The sequence below is a fragment of the Pomacea canaliculata genome, linkage group LG12 (genome assembly GCF_003073045.1).
Source record: "Pomacea canaliculata isolate SZHN2017 linkage group LG12, ASM307304v1, whole genome shotgun sequence".
Classification (NCBI taxonomy): domain Eukaryota; kingdom Metazoa; phylum Mollusca; class Gastropoda; order Architaenioglossa; family Ampullariidae; genus Pomacea; species Pomacea canaliculata.
The window spans coordinates 19,406,151-19,419,482 of NC_037601.1; positions in this window are offsets into that span (position 1 = coordinate 19,406,151).

Genomic DNA, 13,332 nt, shown 5'->3' on the forward strand with positions numbered 1-13,332 from the left:
TGTGTTTGTGTATCTAATTTCTTTAGTGGAATTTCCAGACATAAGCATTCGCACAGAGATACGGGAGATTTGTATTGCTTTAAAAATTGTGAATACTTTGTTTTTCTTTTAAAGCCACCTGTTGTGTAGTCAGTTGAACAGGTGATCATCAGGTTAGAACGTGAAAACTCGCGAATATTCAAACATGCTTCAGACCTATGCAAATAAAAATGTTGACCCTAGTAGGTTCTGACTCCTTTCTGTGTATTTTTAGAGACCGTTTTCATGAAACAGCTTCCTACACTAATTGGAAACACTTGGAAGGCTTTTAACACTCTAGGTGCACGACTGGTGTGCTTTTGCTTTTATCTGGATATTTTCGGACCGTGGGTCTCGAGTCGTATCCACTTACAAAACTTGTGCCAAGTGGCTTTGGTCATGTCATGGTTCTTTCTTGATGCCAAGTCAGTTCAGGTGTTAACAAGAACACTTACGTGGCTGTCACCGACTGACTGCAAATGTATGAACAACACCTGTCAAAGCCTTCGCAAAATAAACAATGTTTTTCTGCATGCCCAATTTTTCTGTCATTATCCGACTTATCCATTATGCCCACGCTCAAAGCTCGGTTTGATTATTCTTTCACTCTGGTAGTGTTTGCTGTCCAGTGTGTTTACAGCAAGGCTAAACCGTTTTAATAACAGTTCCTATGTTGTAAACTATGCAAAGGCAGATTTTGAAGAAAAAAAATGAGATGAAATCTTTTTTTTCCAGGGAAACAAGCAGGGTATCCCAGACGTCTTTATTAATGCAATCTGTAAGGAAATATTTACCTGTACCGATGTTTTCTTGCCTAAAACCGTTTACACGAGCAGCACCTGTTCTTGCCTACCTGTGCTGTCGTCTGCATGATCACGCGCTGATTGTCTTCACCATCGACGGCTTCCTCCTCACGGAGCACGTGCCTTCATTGCCGCTCGCGCAGCTCTTACATCACAAAAGTCTGTTTAAACAACTGCTCGCCTACCTGAAGCAGGCTTGAAATAAATCCCACGTGTGTACACCTGGATGCAGGTTTTTATGCCATGCGGATGACTTTTGAGTTTTGCCAATGCTCGAGCTAACCCTTTGTTTGTGTGTTGAAAAATAAGTTGTTTGGGCGCAGCAGAGGAAAGAAGACCTTTACCACAACCACCACAACAACTAGTATCAGCAATGGTCATCACCACATCCCTTCTTCTCTCCTCCCCAACCCGTACAATGAAGATGGTTATCGTACTAATTAATTATTTGTACACAAAGTCTACTTTCCTCACGTGCCGAGTAATAACTCATTACCTGTGCACACAATGTTCGGGTGCTCGGAGTCAGCATGTAGCGTGCATACAGATGATAAAACCAAAACTGACTTGAAAAAGATTTGTGAGCTGAGTCAGGAATTCCCAATAATGAGATTTAGAGCCATGGGTGGAAGCTACTTTGATGAAGCATTTCCTTCATAAATAACAAGCAGCATCCATATTGTAGTGATAAGAAAGAGTATTTAGCCATTGTTCTGAACTGTGGACATACAGCAGACTAGGACATGATCAGGTAACGGTCATGTACAAACAGATTCTACTTTGTGAACACTGAATATGTAGTGTAATCTGTCGTTATAGCAGTCTATGCAATAATTATTTTGGTACTTTTTCCAGTACAAATATTTAACCAGGTGTGCGTTTCCATGGGTGTGACATGTCTTACCTTCACACCTGCCATCAAAGAACACAAAGAGAAGTTTCTCACAACCAGTCATGTTTGTTTGTCTGTCATATTTGTCACTTTTTACTTTTTATCAAGCCATGAATTCCGGAAAGCGAATAAGATTTTTGTTTTACTTTTTAGTAACTTGAGCATCAGCAACTCTCATGTACAATTTAACACTCTTATAACATACCAGTCTGTTTCTGTCTTCCTTGCTTCATATTCCTATAATAAGCTATTTATTTTTTAATCAGCTGCATGTTGACTTAGCAATTTTTATCTCTAGTGCAAGTCTAAATTAAAAGATTAACCGCAAATGTGGAAATAAGAAGTCTTTCCTGTTGCTGTTTGCTGTAAGGAAGAAATCCTCTTGCAAGTCACGACAGAGATGCTGTCTAGCAAAAGATAAAAAGTTATGGGAAACTAGCAACTAATGAAGAGTTTGCTATTGCTAATTAAGAAAAACACTTCGGCTATCAGTTGGGTTTTTTTTTTGTCATTACATCAGCCGACATGACGGTCAACAGGTGAACACCAGGACTGATGTCATGTCCTGCTCCCGTCTGACCTTTTTGGTATATAAATATGTTTTATTAGGGTAGAAAGAAACTTTGAACTTGCTTTTACATTTTAACACTGTAGACGAGCTCGGTGTATCTTTTGTTCAACATTCCCAAAGAAAACTATCTCGGTAAGTAATTTTTAAGCGATGTGTATCCTCATTAATGAGATCTGGTTACTCGAACAACCTCAGTATCGGGTGTGTTTTGGTGATTTTGATGTTAAAATGTTTTTGTTGACGATAGCTATCGCGTGTCTTGACAATGGTTTCGTCGTTGCAGCTAAATTTCGTTTCGAGGCGTTTTTTTTAAATTTCTGTATCTCATTTCTGGCTTCCTGGTATCAAAAAGAAAGAAAATACTGTTCTCATCCCTCCTTCATTTGCTTTCTTGCTTTTCGAGACATCATAAGGGCTGGCGAGTGGATCCTTTTAACTTTGTTCATTTGTGTTGCTGTGTGCCAGAGGGCGCTGGCACGGGGTTCAGTCTGGCTGCCACACTTGTTGTCATTAAAATTGCAATGGATGATGTCAGCCGCGCGTGCACGTCAGCCAACGGTGCAGAACGGAATGGCAGGAGTGAAACGTGTGTGGCTCCTCCTCCTCGTCGCCATTCTCATCGCCACACTCCTCTGAAAGATTGCAATCAACAAGATGTGCACCTTTGATGTTGCTCATGTGAGACGGCAATGAAAACAGTGTTTAAACCCGTCTTTATAAAGGTGCGTGTCAGTGCGTTCATAGTGTGAAATTGAACGGGGTGGGGAGAGAGGCAGCAGCTTTAAAGTTGGAGGAAATGTGGTGTGAAAAATCCGTTTTTGAAAAAAAGAAAATTCACAAGCAACTCTGTGGCGCCTTTTAATATTGTCTAGGACGCCCAGAAGATTGGCATCTCTTTTCTAACTTTTCTCTTTCCCTTTCATTCGTTCATGTCTTCGTCTATGAAATGGATGTCATCCGACACAACAACAACAACACTTGCATTCCATTAAATCAACAACAACAGCCAAAGGGTTTGTGTCTATGTTGTTTTGAATCTTGTGTAGTTTGGCGGTTGAGGCCCCGCACCATGGGAGCTGACACTACTATCATATACTGAGAACAAGAAAGGTATGTGAACTCCTCCAACAGGTAGATGGTAAGGAAGAGCAACAAGAATGCATCGGAGGACTTTAGTTCTATCATCATTAACTTTCAGCTTGTTTATCATCCAGCACTTCACGCCGGCAGCATCTTGGTGCTGCTCTGCAAAGACCATTATTAATCGCAGAAAAATGCCAGTAGACATAAGGTGAGGATCATCTGAGAAAAACTAGTTTTCAACACAGTGGTGCTTTTCTCATTCGGTCTACCTGTCTCCATCTTTACCTGCTGTCTTAATGATCCGACAGGTCAAGGGATTGACAGTTCATACCCAGCCACCTGTTACACCACCCAGGGGAAATGTTTTAGAATATTTACTCGGGTCTCCTTAACAGTGTACAGCGGACCCCCGCGAAAAAATCCAGAAATTCGCGGAAGGGCGGGGATTTATTTTCCTAACAGCTTCTGAACACCGAGAGTTTGTGTGTGTCTCAATGTATGTTGTTTGTGTTTATTGTATGACCCCCATTGTTGGAGTGCACGGCAGTAGTCTCCCAGACGGTTATTTTTACTGGGTGCCGGCATGTCTACAACCACCAACAGTTATTTTCTTTATAAAAGTACACGTACACATCTGGGGGCAGATAGGGACTAACGAAAAGATGTTTAGTTGTGAGGACCATGAGTATGCGACTCTTGTTTGTCTAAAGATATTCTAATCTGTGAGGAAGAGGTGAAGGAAGTATTTCTGGGAGTATTTCTGGCAGTTTTAACATACCCACTGGAATTGTAGTCCACGAACAATGGGCATTACACGGGGAAACTAAAATATCAGTTTTCTGTTTAGTTACTAGGGTGAGCTGGGTGGTAGATGATTAGAAGACAGGCTACCCTATACTAGAGGGAAGACCAGAGCAAACTCAACATTTATTTGGAGCTTTTATTTGATATCACAAGTCTTGAGGACGCCTCACCAGGGGCAGAGGGCGTCCGATCCAATCATTTCACCTCTCAGGTAAGATGAATTCTTTCCAGGAGAAAAATATTCTCCCAGACAATAGTATGTTTATGCTTGAGCCCAAAATGTCAGAAGACAAATGGTGTTGATAAAAATTAGTTGGCCACCTTTTCGGTTTTTGTTTCGCCTCTCTATTTGGCATTGGAAATCCGCTTTTTAGATAAGACAAATCTTTGAATATAATTCTTTGTTTCTGAGACGAAAACATTGTCGCTATAAATATGTGGTATGCGGGCATGAACTGGGTTTGATGTGTGTTGTTGTGCACTGGAGAGCCAGAATGTAGACAAAGAAGTAAACTTGAAGACATTGAATAATGAGAGAATATTTGAGACAGGTCAAGCTGTACACATCATTCAAATATTACCAGACAGCTAAAGATGATGTAGAAGACATTTTTAAAGTCATCGGATCCAACGTTGAGGTCTACTGGCTGATAAAAAAATTTAATAAAAGTTTTATTTAAAAAAGATAGATAAAAGGAAAGTAAAAGAGAAAGATTTAAAGCAACCGAGAGAGAGAGAGGAAAAAAAAACTTTATTTTCATTATGTTTTTCTGTCCTTTTAACTGTCTGTTTAGATAGTACTTTCTTTTTATTTTTCATTGTATTTATTTATTTTTTTGTCTTGATGCTAATTTTGTCTTTGGGTCAATATTTTTCTTGTTGCTTGGCTGAGCGACACGCCTTGCTGCTTGTCAGTCTGTTCGTCTAGAAGCTGGACTGAATGTTTCTAATGATCATCCCCTATTACCGGACAAGAAAACTTGCACAGTTTGAAGATGGGGTTAGGGGGGGGATGTTGACAGCAAAGCCGTCGGTTAGTGTTGTCAAGCACAGAGGATGCTGGGCCTCGTGCAATTAAATGTGACAGAGCATGACACTGAAGCAAATGAATCTGTCGAACGAGGACAAGAAACAGTTTCATTTTTTTGACATGATTGATAACCCTGATTTTTTTGCCAGCCAGCATGCTTGAACCTTGGATCAGAAAATTTTTTAAAAATGTCTTGTACTTTGTTCTTAGCCGTGCTTCTGTTGTCCAGCATCCTCCATCCCAAGAGGAGCATCTTTAGACAGGAGCAGTGCACGAAGTTGGTCAACAGGAAACCGTGTTTTCAGCAGCTGCTCCATCAGCACGTGCGCGTCATCCCGCACTAACGAGGTGTCGAGGCAGATGGTCTGTCAGGCAGAGGTTGAACGACCAGACCACAAGTTCACACCCAACAGTTGCGTGAGAGGAAATGAACTTACCGAAGCGAGATACGAACCCTACTTCCGGAGAAGCGACGGAAATCGATTTGTGACCCCAACGTCTGCGATGACCTTACTTGTCCTTTGACCCTAACATTTGTTGCCCCATTCACCTGCCATCCTGTGCCTTTCTTGGCTTCTCGTCTCGTGGTAGAGTTTCGGACTTCGTTTGTAAGACTCGACCTGCAATATTTTTTGTATTTGTGGTCTCGTCTGATTATTCTGTTAAATTTGCCCCTAATTTAAGGCTGCGCCAAGGAGGGTGAAGAGGTCAAGTGAAAGGTCAATGGAATTGTGTCAAGGAGATGGTAACTGGAAACCCTGGGTGGAAAGGGGGGTAGGGATGGGGTGGTTGAGATTTGAAAGTAACCTTAATGTGTGTTCCGATGCACAAAATTCCGGTGGCGAATAGTCTCATTAACCCACGAGCTTCCTGAAATCCTAGCTGCAGCAGGCGACATCTAGAAAATACTTCTCGGTGATGATGACTGGGGATGTGATATTCGAGAATACAGACATCATCTGACAGTAAATATATATATAACCTGTGGGATCTGGTGAATAGAGCTTAAGTGCAAGTAGCAGTCGAGAATGGTAAAAATGTAAAAAAATATATTGTCATGGGCCAGTAGTTATAAATCTTGTGCAGAAATAAAATGGATTTCATCTGAAAATACGTTTATTTAAGATGGTTGCTCATTCATTTAGTATTTAACACACATCTGCATTTCATTAAATTGTTCTCGAACATTCTCATACTGAACAGACCGTTCTTAAAAAATAGTATGGCCTTTGGTAAGATCAGATTGTCTGTGAGGTACTAAAGCCACTCATCGTTACAAGACAAGGTGTGTCTTCTCACCGAGTTTTAGTGAAGTGTCTCGTATTTCATTTCTTCAATTAGTTTTTTTTTAATTTCTGCTGATGTGTTCATTGTCTACCTCCAGTGCTTCCTGCTCATTTTTAAATGTTTGCCTCGCTAAGATTTATCGGTCTTTTCTGGTGGTTCTTTTTCAAGCAAATCCTTTCTTTTCTCAAAAGTAGGTGGCTCACAAGGAAGCTGGCTAAATTTTCTTCTCTAAATGGTAGAAACTATCTTTTTTCGATTTTGTTTGTGCTATTTGTTTCTCGTAATTGTCTACTAGAGGTTACCGGGGTCATCAAAGTTAAATCTTTGCTGAGTTAGTACTTGCCACGAGAAAAAATTGCAATTGCATTTATTCAGAAGGAAAAACAAGAACTGAACATTTCTTTCTTGTTTCAGATTGCTGTAGACATTTTTTCTCAATATATTTTCTAAGTAACTGCTAGCGGGTCGTATTTCCTCTGGCTGGATTCTCCAACTATTACTTTGATTTGTCTGTGCATTAGTCTTCCGCAAGTGTTATGGCAGACATCGGTGGTCTCATCACCCATCGTTGGCGAAGGAATATCGGACTGAGCTAGTTTGTGAAAATTCTTCTTCCTTGTGGACATTTTATTTGTTGATGCCCTTTAAGTCCTTTCACTGCAAATGCCGATAGTTTTAGATAATTTAAAAGTCTAGAAAGGAATTAGGTTAAGTCTGTTGCTGTTATGATGGGAACCATCGACCTTATGAACTAGGCGACCCTTACTGGTCTGAACCTGGTTCAGGGAGATCGGCGATCAATGTCGATCCCAGTTTTGTTCTTACTCAGGAAAGAGAAGACCTCGGTGATTAGGTTTAGTGTGGGGGAATAAAAAGGTTTCCAGAAGGCACTGAACACATGAATAATGTGAAGTCTTTGTACAAACACGAGGAAGACTTCATGCCCGTGTATGTAGAGCAGATACAGATACAGGCTACCAGTGTTTATCATAATGTCTAACATTTATTAGCAGTAATTTTCTAACAATTACTTATTTGTTAATTTATTAACATCTCTTGCAGACTGGTTAATGAGACGTAGCTGTCAGCTACTTTAGCGATGGATATAACTGACATTTATAGATATATCACGGACACCACTAGCTAATATTGTCGAAGCTGAAATGATGCACGGAAGAAAAGAGGAAAACTGTTTGGGTCAGATTGTACAGACTCACAAAGATACGTGCGTGCTCACATGTGAGGAAGGGGGAAGTGCGTAGGAGGGAAGCAAGTGAAATATTCAAAAGTCCTGTCATTAAGGACTATTCGTAATTCTCATTAGATATACATTAATGTGTTTTATCCTCACAGCCAGCTGCTGAAATCCCTTCGTCACGTGCACACCCCATGAACGTTCTCTCCAAAATAGCCGAGGCCAGCATGCCGCCTTGTCTCACTCCCTGCTGATATCGGCGTGCAAATGCTCTCATCCTGATGCACGCTTGCACGCGTCCTGTCAGACCGCGTCTTCTCGTCTATTGTGTACAACCGAAACTGTTCCTTTCGGAAAACATTCATCATTCACTTGTCCTCGCCCACAGACATTCCCTTTCCTCCCTATTTTTGTTTTTCCGCCCGGACTATGACAAAAACGACAGCAACCGAAAGCTTGGCGGCCACGATGGGTCGTTAAGGGTAATGTCTCATTTCTAGTGATGTCTGCTCGTTGACAAAGAGGACGCAACCTCACAAGCGAAGATCTATGGCCGGCGCAAGCTTGTCAATAAAACACCGGCACTTGCGCTCACCCCGGCCCCCCTGCACCGGGCTTCATCTGTTGCGCATGCGCGGAAGGAAATATGAAAGTCTTCTCTCCATCAGCCGCCGTTTAGTCGTGCACATTAATGCTGCTCGCCATTCCCAGCCGGCGGAGGGGAAGATGGTCCGAGCTGTCAGGACACGTCCGCCATGGCGTCGGTAAGACTGATGCTGGCGACAAATGAGGATTTCCGTATGCGTGACCAGTATCGGTGATGGCACTGCCCCGCAGATTGCAATTCGTCTCAATATTTCCATTCTTGCTGTCTCTTGCCGACTGGCACTGGCCTCGTGACCTTTCCTTTTGATTATTGCATTATTTGAAAGGCAGGCGGTCCAGGAAGTGCTATGTTTAGCAGCCACTGCGACTGCGCACTAAATTACCTGCCGGAAGCTGCACCTGATTTGTGGACTCTTTCGTGCGGGAAAACATTACATCAGGTGTTTTGTGGAAACGTGGAATTATACCCTATTACCAGCGACTAATGTGATTGGTGATATGGATTTTTGGCCCTAAACCTGGAATCAAAATGTCCTTCCGTGTGCGCTGTGCATGAGAGGAGTTTTGGAACGGCAGGAAAGAAAGAACCAGCGTGTTTCTATTGTGATTGATTCCATGATATTGGTTTTTGTGTCTTGTAGAATTCTAATTTGTATTTCAGTGAGATTTTACAATTTTAGGATATCCCCAGACACATTCAAAAGAGCTGTATGACGGTTGCGAGTAATAACGAGCTGAAACGAAAACCTTTCTGGGGATCTCATGAGACCCTGTTATAGACTGCAACAAAGTGTCTCTGACAAACAACTTCACGAAACATAATAGCTAATGGAAGAACAGGATCATTATAATCATTAGAATTATCACACAAACAAAAATAGGATCATTAGCATGAACAACCGCAGTCAAGAATAGGATTGTTTGTACAAGCAGCCAAGCACAGACACAGAGAGAGAGAGGAGGGGAGGGACACAAGAGAGACTGCAATCCAGTGGATTTCCTCTGGAGTATTTCGCAGTTTTTCTGTGTGTCCATCGCCTATAATATTTACTTTAACACAAAAGAGATTAATTCTGATACTTTCTTCATCTATGTGGTCATTAGCGACGACATGGACGACACCGTATTTGTTCAGGGAATCCACAACATCAGCAAATAACTTTTGTTTAAACTGAAAACTGATTTCATTGTACTTGCATAAATTATCAACTTTAACCGATATTTACATTTGTGATCTCACTATTCTCTTGCAATCAAAGATTTCAAGCCGCTCGCCACATCTCATTAGGTTTCGAGAACCTGTCTGGACGACATCAACAGACCCTGGCGCTCGGAACTACTTTTTCTAAAACCTTCTCTGCATTGTTATTCAAACATCATTTCCTTCACTAACAGTGATGTGTTTCGTGAACTCTTGGTCTTGCAAACAACAAAGAAGACAGTTTTTTCTTTTTTTTTCGTTAATTAGAACTGTCGAATTTCGCTTCTCTGAACATTAAACACATTTTTAAGGTTTTTGTGAGCAGGAGAGTGCAGATGTAAGCATTTCCAGACAGGTTCACCAGTTTCCTCGCCAGCGAAATACAATTTTCTTCCCAGACATCAGGGAAAAAAGCGAATCTCGAATGGACTGACAGTTTCTTCTATTGGATGCATTAGCAGTCGTCTTAAGAAGAAAGCAGGAGTGCTCACACACAGTTCACAGTTCTTACAAAGAGAGGAGTCCTGTCCTCACACGTTTGTAGAAGGCTAATGACAACTTACCTGATTCATCTTAAGAAAGTTTCACAACATCTGTGTGACATCTATGTGTCTTATACATGTAAACTTAGTTAAAGATTTACTTGGGTATAGTGGACCAGAACTGTGATTGGGACCAGAAACCTTTATACCTTCACGCGTTGGTGTGTGATGTCAATGTTTATCCCCTGAATAAAAGTTTGCAATATTTTATGGACGATGATGATGATATATAGAATGCATTTCCTGTGTGGATAGAGATCAATGCTCTACACAAGAAAGACCACACACACACGGACACACAAGGACACACACACACCCGGACACACACACACACACACACACAAGGACACACACACGGACACACACACACTCACACACGGACACACACACGGACAGACACACACACACACACACACACACACACACACACACTCACACACGGACACACACACGGACACACACACACACACACACACACACACACACACACACACAGACATACACAACCCAGGGTGCGCACGATGCTTGTTTACACACGAAGCAGTCACCTTTGTTCTTCGTGGGAGGTAGTGGCTCCAGGAAACCATAAGTAACAGTAACCTTCATTATTTGCATCTAGACAGTTCCTGACCTCGGTGTTGAGTTTATATATCGTTTTTGTCCACATGAAAATAACGGGTGGTAACTGATGTTCACTGACATCAGAGTAGTTTGTCTGAATCACTCAGACATCACAAAGGTATATTTATGTTCAAAGCCTATTCGTATTTCATAAAATGTGAATCCTAGTACTTTTTAATCTCTCTTTCATCGACGACTTTCAACTTTTTTGTTTGTTTGTTTGTCTGTCGATTTTTCCCACCTGCCGCTATAACGGCCAAGTCCTTTGACTTGACTGACAGAGAGCAGCTTGGACCATGATAGCTTCTAAACATTTTGTAAGCGCTTACAAAGGTTCTCGACCATTTGTAAACATTTATAAAATGTTTAAATGATGTCTTGGGGTGCACTTTGTGAAAGTGCGGAGTTATTTTCCTTGCTTTTGCCGACCTCACATCGTGAATCACTTTTTACCTGGATCAAGCATGCTCCACTTTTCTTTGTTATTTTCATCTTCTGTCTTAACAGTGACAACAGTGTTGCAAAGTGAACAGACTTCTCCTTAAATCGCCGGGAAATTATTTGTCAAAAATGCACAGAGAAATGTCAACGATGAACCAAAGACCAACTCTGCGATGTTCTGACAATTCTGTATTCTACACTCAACCCGCTACTTAAACATAAGCGAATGAATTATTACTTATTTCATGGTGAACTTGTCCAAAAACAGGAAGTTGAGGATGTAGTAGATATTCCTACTCTCACAAGAGAGATAATAGCCCCATCCCACCCCCTAATAGGTTTATATACAGACGTATATCTCTAGACTGCTTGCAGACGAATTTTCCATCACCACCACCTTAACTTCTAGGTCGAGGCCAAACCATAAATTCACTTCCGGTTAACAATGAACATCAAGAAGAAGACAGTCGGAGGTACAAAAACTGAACCTTTGGTATGTTGTGTTTTCACTTTACTGACTCAAAGCCATGGAAAGCGCACGTGGAAGACTTTTGCCAAAAAAAAAAAAATAAAGAAAAATAAAAAGTAACTAAATAAATTTATTGCAAGTCTATTGTTGACTTTAAGAATTTTATCGTGGTTCCGGATATTAAACTGCTCGCCGAGACCTGACAGCCTACAACTTAACGAGATGCTAAGAATTTGTCTCGGCAGACGGCCAGCAGTCCAGAGATATACTCCGGGGTTTGTATATTTGAGGTGGGCTAAAGTAGGCCTGAGGAGTGCTTCTTAGAGCGAGTAGGTTCTTCTAAATGATGGTCGGGACTTGAAGGTGCTTGTCGTTACTTTTGGTCTACAATTCGTTACATTGTTCTTTTCGGGTTAACAGTTCAATAACTTGTCAGAAATAGTCCTGTCAGAATCTGTTTGAAAGGCCAAACTGTCACCGTCCCCCATTGGAAGATGGATTCGGGGGAGTGAGGTGAGGGTTAAGGTCAGAGGTCAATTGAAGAGATTATCAAAGATGATCTCAGAGATAACCGGCACCATATATGCTCCTCACATCCCTCCTTCGGGACATACCATTCTTTCCTGCCATAGGCCTGAATGGGAGTTCACCGTCCTCAAAAACAAAATTCTCACGATGGACCAAATTCCTAATGATGGGGGAGGGACATGGAGGGAAAAAATCACGAAGAAATGAACTTACTCAGAATGAGGAAGGACTACAGGAAGAGAGTGTAAGCAATCAATTTGCGACTGTTAGCTGTCACCATCAGAAATGTCATGAGGTTGGGGCCATAAACAGCTTTGAACATCCCCATAGTGAGGTCAAGTGATTTCGAAGGTGTCCAAAGGCGAGATCAAAAGCTAGAAGCCCCAGGGGGTTGACAAGAAAATTGTGGTGTTGGCTAATGGGGAGTTGAAAATATGGAAATGGCAAAACAAACCAGAACTGCAGTGAGAGGAAGCTGTACAGAAAACTATCAGGTGCGTGATTTCATAGTCTGTTGCCAAAAGGCTCAGTATTGCCTTCATCTCATTGTTCCAGTAATTCTGATTAAGATATTTTAAAGTGAGAATCTGTTTCTTCCAACATGCTATAAAATTTGGTATTCAGATTCAGGTGCTTCAATACTAAAAACTAAATCAGACCTTCTAGTCTTCAGTACATCAGACCCTATAGTCTTCAATACATCAGACCTTCTAGTCTTCAATACATCAGACCTTCTAGTCTACAATATATCAGGCCTTCTAGTCTTGTCTTCAATACATCAGACCTTCTAGTCTTCAATACATCAGACCTTCTAGTCTTCAGTACATCAGACCTTCTAGTCTTCAATACATCAGACCTTCTAGTCTTCAATACATCAGACCTTCTAGTCTTCAATACATCAGACCTTCTAGTCTTCAATACATCAGACCTTCTAGTCTTCAATACATCAGACCTTCTAGTCTTCAGTACATCAGACCTTCTAGTCTATTCACATCACTCAGGTGCACGTACAGACATACACTTCCTTACCCAATCCGCACGCTGATTAAATAAAAAATAGAAATAAATTTTCTGTCCACAGATCCCTTCTGTCTTTTCGCACCACCTGCTTCCTGAAGAAAGCTTCTCTGGTATTTTGTCGAGGGCTGCCAGAGAAAAGCCAAGATGAAATGCACTCCAGCAGACTTAGCAAGTAAACTGTTCATTTAGTTCTTCTGTTGCAGCCTTGAGAAAATAACTTC